Raw genomic sequence first — 8,541 nt, forward strand, 5'->3', positions numbered from 1 at the left:
GGAGAGCAGAGAGTGTGTCCACACAGTTTGTGCAGACAACTGAGACACATGCAAGGCTGTGCCGGTATGCATGCACTGAAGAAGAACTAGCTCCACAGTGTCAGAGGAGGTACTGGACCGGAAAGCAAAACGCGATGTCTGCTTATCGCTCTGGCTCATATCCCCGCCTGGCACGAGGGAAACATGGACGCAGCGAATGGGATTTTCAGTCTTTGACCACTGTGCTGGTGGGCTGATCTACTCACCTCCCATCGCTTTGGGCTGAAATTCTGAGTGCAGCTAGCTGTCGATCCACCTGCAGTCACACCCTGGATGAACTGGGGTGGCTAAGGAAGGGCGGAATACGGCATGCAGAGGATTAGCGCCTGACTGCGAAGAGCCGCTACACACACAGACACTGAGTCTGTTCTCCCCCAGCAGAACAGCATCTGCTTGTCACCGAGTGTGTGCATGTAAAGGGTCATACTTCACGTACAACATTACCATGCAAGAAAGACTGTGCCGCTCCGGTCATCAGCTTACTGCAGCTCAGCACACTGCAGGCTAGGATGATAATGGATTGAGCACGGCGGCTTGGGTCCATAGCTGCGTGCGGAGCAGCTAGACATTCATCGCGGATAAAGCCAAGTGCACGACATGAATCATCAACAGACTCGATACTATAAGGTACGTGAATCATTCTTGAAAGAAATGTGCCTTATATGTTGCATTGTGTGACCAGTGCGGAGCATACCACACACACTTGGGAGTACAGTGAAGCCTGTCTAAGACGACCGCTCAAGGTACCTTCATAATGTGGTCTCTGTTGCCAGGTGGTCTCCGTATCCAGGGTCGTTTGACTGGAAATAACATCCCTTGGTTCTGGTTTCTGTGGCCTTCTAAGACAGGTGGTCACCTTATCCGGGTGGTTGCCTTGACAGGTTTTACTGTAGTCACTGGTAGTAGCATGTAGAAGGAGAGGACGACCGGGGCAACTGGAATGCAAAACAATTAGTGGTTTTCGCTCCCGGCACAACCAGTGCCAGTTTCCCTGTAGCAGCCGGCCAATTTTATACACACTTGCTTGCCGGGGGTGTCATCGGGTAGCAGGGGCTTCGCACACAGTACTGTCACTACGGTATTGACCGTACCACTATTTGCCCCAAGTACCCCGATAGACAATGAAATGCACTGATTTGGGCTCTAAATTTCCAAAATTTTCGGCTCAGCCACCCCTCCCCCCCGAGTAAATTGTACTTCAGATGGCTGACCGTACCACACTAAATCACCTTCCGACGCCCCTGGGTAGTACGGTACCCGTGCTACCCGTAATTAGAGCGGGTGCAGTATTCGGGTAGGGCGCGTTCAGACTAGGGCTGAAACAATTATACCGATAACTCGCATATCGATCGTTAAGAGTGCAATCGATAATCGTTAGTGTTCAAAACGAGTGCTAACGATTTAAAATGCATCCATATCAGTGACAGTATTCTAGCCCTTGCACTCCATCCAATAGTGAATACGAGTACAATCATGACTTTCAAGCGCAATACAATTGATTTATGGCTTTGAAAGAGATGGGGAGAGATGACTTTGTCTTTTTGGTTCATTTCTGGGAGAGGTCGGAGATAAGAGCAGTTGCAACAGGGTGATGACAAGATTCCGATGTCAACAGTGCAGTGCCGCAAATCTCTAACGTACTTCGAAGTAGCAAAGGCATCATGGAATTTCTTCCTAAACTAGTATTCGAGGTACACGGGTAGAGACAACAAGAATCGATAAAACCAATAAATCGATCGTTAATGATATTGGTTGATCGTTAGGAGTTATTGAATGATCGTTTCAGCCCTAGTTAAGACTACCGTGAATCCCGTCAAACCGTGAATGGCGATAAACCGTGAAGGACATTCACCCTACCGATAAACTAACGTTACCGGTACGTAAGTTTTGCAGCTCTCACCGCGGCACTGAGAAGGGATTTTCCCTTTTTCCCAGCCTGAGCACTTTTTTACTGCCGGAATGCAGTTACCGCCGGAGCAGCCGCGGTAGTAAAACCGTTCCGCCGGTAACATGCCAGTAATGTCAAATCACCTTGGAAACTTTCCCAATCGGTCACTTTTTATCGGTAGTCTGAATGCGCCCCTAGCAGTTTGCTCCAAAGAACCCGATCGGGTAGTTGGAGTGCGGTGTTTTTTGCAACAGTGCATGTAAAAAGCACGGCTATGTGCTTACCGTACACTTTCTATGTAGCACAAGCGCACACTCACCGTGCAAACTATGTCAAAAAATACCCGATAGGGTACCCGTGCTATCCGGATAGAAATACCCGAACTCGTTACCCGACCAAATCCGTTGCAGCCCTACTTGCTTGTCTGCGTCGGGCTTGAATCAGCAGGTCAAGACTCCAAGCTTCATAACTATAGAGGTTTTGCGAATGATTTCATGATGGCAGATTTTATAATGGGCTCTAAGTATACAGGATGAGTTGCAAGCAAGGAGTAGTACAATACGGTATTGTACTACTCCTTGCTTGCAAGTGCTGTGCTGTGCCGCGAGTAGTCCGCGACTTTGCCACAGCATCTCAACTGATGATGCAATCTCGCATGACCTCTATACCACGGATCCGATGAAGAATTTCCAAATTCATAGTCACGGCGAAACACAAACCATTTTGGGTACTTTGGTCTCGTGCTGTCTCCCTGGATGGTATTGTAGTCGCTGGTGTCCACCACTTGAACTCTTTTGATAGAGAAAATGTTATCGTGAAGGTGCAGACAATGACTAGCAACTCCCTTGCCTGACCAGGCTATCCTGACCAGGGCTCCCCTGGACCAGGGTTTCTGACCCAGGCTCCCTGACCCAGTTCTCTGACCCAGGTTCCCCTGACCCAGGTTCTCGTGACGCAGGCCGGCTCTCCTTTTTCTCTCCCCCTTTTTTTTACATCAAACACAACCCTACCTATGACTTACGAAGGAAAAAAGGAAAAGGAAAAAGTAGCAGGAACAACTGACCCAGGCCCTCCTGGCCCAGGCTCTTTGACCCAGGCTCTCCTGACCTACATGCAGGCTCTCCTGATTTATGTTCCCCTTGACCCCATGCATGCTTGCATGATCTAGCCTGGCTGCCATGCTCTCCTATTGATCCAGACCACTTTAAAAGTCTTTCCTGACCTACATTGTACATGTAAGCTCCCATGGTTCAGGGTCACGTGACACAGGCTCTCCAGACCCAGGATCTCTTTCATCCAAGATGAACTGATCCAGGTTCCCTTGACCGAGGCTCCTCTGACCCAGGAAGTTTACCTGACCCAAGCTGTCCCGAAGCAGACTCCCTTGCAGGCTCCACTGACCCACACATTCAACTGACCCAGGCTCTCTGACCCAGGTTCCCCTGACCTAGAGTCTAGACTCCCCTGACGCAGACTCCCTTGACCCAGGCTCCCCTTTTTAGGCTTGGCCACTGCAAACAAAGCATGTCAACTAATGATGCAATCACATGAACTCGCATTGAAATCTATTATTTTCAGTTACATTATTATAAAGTCAGACATGTTAGACGGACATGGGCCGGTGGTGCTGTTCTTACGTGGCACGACAGTACGTGTAATTCTATTAGCCATAGCTGATGCTGTGGTATGCGATGTCACTATTTTGCATTTGCACAAAAAATGACGACAATAGAGTAGTAATATTTCCACTCCAACTCTGTCACAGGTAGCCGGCGATAGACCGAGGTGCCTGGGTGACTTTGCGGCCCAGGTTCTTGTAAGAGAAAAACAGTCACGTATGTGTGTACGCTGATGTACAGTCAACTTCGCTAATAACGACTGCGGATATAACGACAGAATTTCCATGCCCAGAGCAAAGTCCCATCCCACTGTAATACATATATTAATGAGACTTCGGGTATAACAACACTTTGCGAATAAGGACACCTTTTTGATGCCCCGCCGAGTGTCGTTATATGTGAAATTGACTGTACCTGTAAAAGTCATGCTGTTACTCTTGTAGTCTCTCACTTCAGTCCTACTTGGTGTGTTTGTCTGATGTGGTAGTCGTAACTATTGCCCAATTCTAGGTGAGATTCGTACAAATACCAGCAAGTCTAAACGGGGAAGGCAGCTGTTATAAATCCGAGAGACAAAGGATCAAGGTCTGGAAACATGGACTGGTCGTGTAATTGCACTGTCCCGATGCACTTCTGCAGTGACGGCGATGATGATTGCATGCGATATCGTTAACAAATGCACACTGCTGTTGTGTTGTTGTCACTGGATGACAGCATGTACCAGTTGTAGATCGGATTGAAACGAGAAAGTCGATTCTGGTTTATAATATTATTGTTACTCAATGATGCAGACAGCCAGACTGTTTCGGCCAATGAGATAATATTACCAGTATTGTTATAAAATACACAGTTGCGTGATGTTTGCGGCCTTCATTTTATTCATAGCTCTATTAAAATTATGATCTCCTCACAGATTATTTCTACTTGAAGTAGATTTAACTCTTTAAAAGTTTACTTGTTCTGGTACCCTCAGCTATAAATGTTAGGTTTCTTCTTCATACATGTAAGTGTTCTTTTTAGTATCCTCAGCTACAACACCTGTGTAGCACGCTGTAAAATTATATTACATGCGGCATGAGATTCATGACCGTGAGTTTCCCTGCTGAACTTCTTTAATTCCTTGGCAAGTGAATAAGGTGGAATAAGACATTCCAGTCAGCACTGCAGGGTAAGTATGGGTCCCAGGCTGTGTGATGTTGAGTGCTGCAGCATGAGTGTGTGTGTGTGTGTGTGTGTGTGTGTGTGTGTGTGTGTTTGTGTGCGTGCGCGTGCGTGAGCATGTGTGTGTGGGGGAGTGTGTTATGTGTGTGTAAGCATGGTGTAAGGATGTGTGTGTGTGTGTGTGTGTGTGTGTGTGTGTGTGTGTGTATGTGTAGGGGGTGCACTAATCCTCAGTTGGGGAGGTCATTGAAATCAAGGATGCCACACTAACAACCTATGTGACTTGTACAACACAGGTCATGCGTATATCGGCTGGCAGCACTGAGTACTGATGTAGTAGTACATGTGTGTGCTGACTATAATTATTGTAGCGATGACTCCAGTGTAGGTTCTACAATGCAGTGTCTGTATCTAGTCACTGCTTGTCGGTATGGTTACTACTACCCTGACACATGTCATGTGCAGGCTGGAAAACGTTTGCTAACAAAAGAGGATCATGAGATCCGTCCCAGGTACAGGCCAAGAAATCACCAGGGAGTAGAAAAATACCAGTATTTTACTACTTCCTGTTAGCACCTATAAAGGCGGTGGTGCAGGGGAATACGATGGCCCATGGGAGGGAGGGAGGGTAGTGCTAGTTTCACACTGTGAATTGCGCCAAAGGTAAGCTATAAAAGTAAAGTTTCCCTAGGGGATGGTGGTCGGGGCTAGGGATGGCTATTATTGGAAAATGCTTCTTCTTGCTCTCCTGCTCCTTTTTCAATTTTGACTTCCTTCTTGTTTGCCTCTGTGGACCTGTGGACACACACACACACACAAGGGAGTTGAATAGACCCAATTCTCTAGACAACTCCCTGCACCACTACACACACATGATATCAACACAGGCAACAACATTACAACAACAACATGGATTGTACGATGCAAAAGTGATCAGTGATTGTGCAGGGGACATGCCGTCTTGCAAGCTTGGTCAACAGCAGCCACCAGGACAGCCATCGAAGACGTTTTTAAAAGACTGCATACCCGGTCCCCAGTCTGCTATGTGCTCTTGCTCAACTTCCCTAATCGGTTTTCTACAATGCAACACGGGATGGTGGACTGGTGATACCCCAGCAAACAGGAAAAACAGAGGACCAATGTACAGTCCGAACCTGTGTATAGGTTTCCCCTCGTAGTAGTAGACAACTCCGGGGGGGGGTTCAACTGCGTTGTCCTATATTCGAGTATTACCCACATATCCCGACTTGCATGTACCCATTTCAAGCGTCAGGGGATTTTTGATCGTTGTCTACAAAATAATTTGTGGCCCAAATCGGTGCTCTTGATTGATTTACAGGGTACCAGGGACAAAGAGTGGTACGGTCAATACCGTAGTGATTGTAGCGTGTCCGGCGCCTCTGTGATGTGGCTGCCACCAGCTGAATTATTAGCAGTGTTCCCCTGAGGCTGAATGCTGTATACATGTGCACAAGAGCACATAAACTCTTGATGTGCAAAGCACAGCCATTGGACGCCTAGCTACGGTCTCCGGGAACCAGGTTTGAAAATCCTAGACGAGTGATCAGAATGAGGGGATTATGGTCATGTTGAAACAAACAATTGGAATGTGTAGTGAATTCTGTACTCGCCATCCACTCGATACTACTTTGGGAAGAGAGTTCTTGTACAACTCTTTGGGTAAACCAGTAGTACTAGTATACTTGACATGCATGGTGTCAAGAAAGCGTACACCAAATGTGAAAATGCTGGTGGGAGAACTAGAAATTTGGCTTTCACTCCGGAATGAACGGAATAGGATTCCGCCATGGATTCTGACGACCAAATCTGTGCATCGTAGAGAATTCTAGGGTGGACAGAACCGGTCGCAATCAAACGCGCCCGAAGTCTCAACTGTTACACACACTCCGTCCAGAAACCATTCTTCATCTTTTCAAGTTTGCCAGGGATTCTCTGGAGCTGCGCATGCACGCAGCTTGCTAGCTGGAACTAAATGCTGATCAGTGGCTAGCATGCACACTGTGGATATGTGCTCTGCACTCTACCAGAGACATTATGTTTTAACTGTCGACGCATGCCTGTATTAATTTTCCTTTTCACGTTTTCAAGCATGCCTCTAGTACATTGTGCATAGCTTTATTGCAGCTTGTAGAATTTGTACCCAGAACAAAGACCTGTCCCTCCAGGAAATCGCGATTCCACGGATGCAACAAATTTCGCGATTTTGGCCCAAACCCGCGATTTTCAGCAAAATCCGCGATTTCCCGCGTTTTTTTGTTGTTTTCTGCACTATATCTCACATTTTTGGCACTTTCACACAGTTCTTTCAAAGATCCTGTAGGTTATTTGCACAGTACGACTCCCGAGTAGATATACGCTGCAACAAATTTCGTGATTTGGCCCAAATCCGCAATTTTCTGCAAATAATTCCGCGAATTCCTGGCAAGTTCTGCATCATTCCGCACTTTTCGTCGCATTTTTTGTTACTTTCTGCTGCAATTTCTTGCGCAAGTTTTCGAGAGTTTTTTCCGCAAATTCCCGCAGGGACAGAAAGACAATCCCGGCACCGAGACTCTCTTACCTGCACTGTTTGCGGTTGTGTTCAAATCCCGTCGAAGTCCGCTGTCGGAAGACGACACTAGCGCTAGTCGCTCCGCTGGGTCACATACCATGTAACAGACACCATGCAAGCCAACATGACATTGTGTCGCCTGTATCGGTTGCTTCTCCCACATCGGCACTCGTGAAGACAGGCCTCCGTCTCAGTGTCCAGCCGTAAAGTAGGCCCACGACTCCAATGCTGTTCGACGCTTGCGACGTGTTCGACGGAAACTGCATTTCAAACCCATGGCGATAGCCAACGGTAGACCTCAAGGGAAGGGAAGGAGCCACTACGGAAGCGACAAGGCTCCGGGTTAGCCAAGGTCGAGCGCGATGTTTGTCTGTCAACCTTCGTCAAGGCGGTGGCTAGTCCGTAGTCGGCTTGACCGTACCCATGCACGGCAAAGCTCAAGTCGACTAGAATACGGAAACAGCGGCGTGGAGATTACTGATATTTTAGTCCTGCCATCACAGAGTCGTTCCAGAGGCGTACAGCGTGATTGGTTGCCCTATCCTGCTTGGAACCAAAGACTAAAAAGAGAGACTCTCATCAACACAAGTCTAAGATGTCTGACAAGGAGACAGCAAAAAAATGGAGCTCCGGTTTCTATGAGTGGATGTCTTCAAGTGCCGTGTCACTGTAAACTGTCACCGTTGAGGAATAGGAGAGTTTCCAAGGAAGAAAAATCAGCACGAAACTTGGTTGTACGACTTGCACTTGTAAGTTGTAGCGCTAGCTGCTCCATTGCCATGATTACCAGTTGCGTGTCACCCTCACATATACGAACACCTTGGAGACCATAAATTAATTATCTGATTCCGTGTAGTCTGCAGATCAGTGAAGTTCGGATAGCCAAAGCCTAGCTTTCGTCATATTGCTGTAATAAATTACAGACTATTGTGTGCGTGTGTGTGATGCATGTGTTCACGCGTGCGTGTGTCTGTTCTACTTTACCACCTGAGCTGAACAGTAATGTACAATGTATGCTGACAAGTAACAGTTAGTTGAGTATCATTGTCACGTGATCAAAACACCTGCAGTGCACCCACCACCAAGCACTCACTGCGTGCTGGGACAACCTACAGCAGTACCTACTACTAGTACTAGCATCAAACAAAAACAAAAATTCGACGGGTTAGCATACCCCGCCATGATCAGGCTACAACATGTAGCATGTTGTATCAATGACCCGAGCACTAGATATGCAGCACATCACAAGATGTCACCAAGAG

Source organism: Sycon ciliatum, chromosome 2 (genome assembly GCF_964019385.1).
Source record: "Sycon ciliatum chromosome 2, ocSycCili1.1, whole genome shotgun sequence".
Taxonomy (NCBI): Eukaryota; Metazoa; Porifera; class Calcarea; order Leucosolenida; family Sycettidae; genus Sycon; species Sycon ciliatum.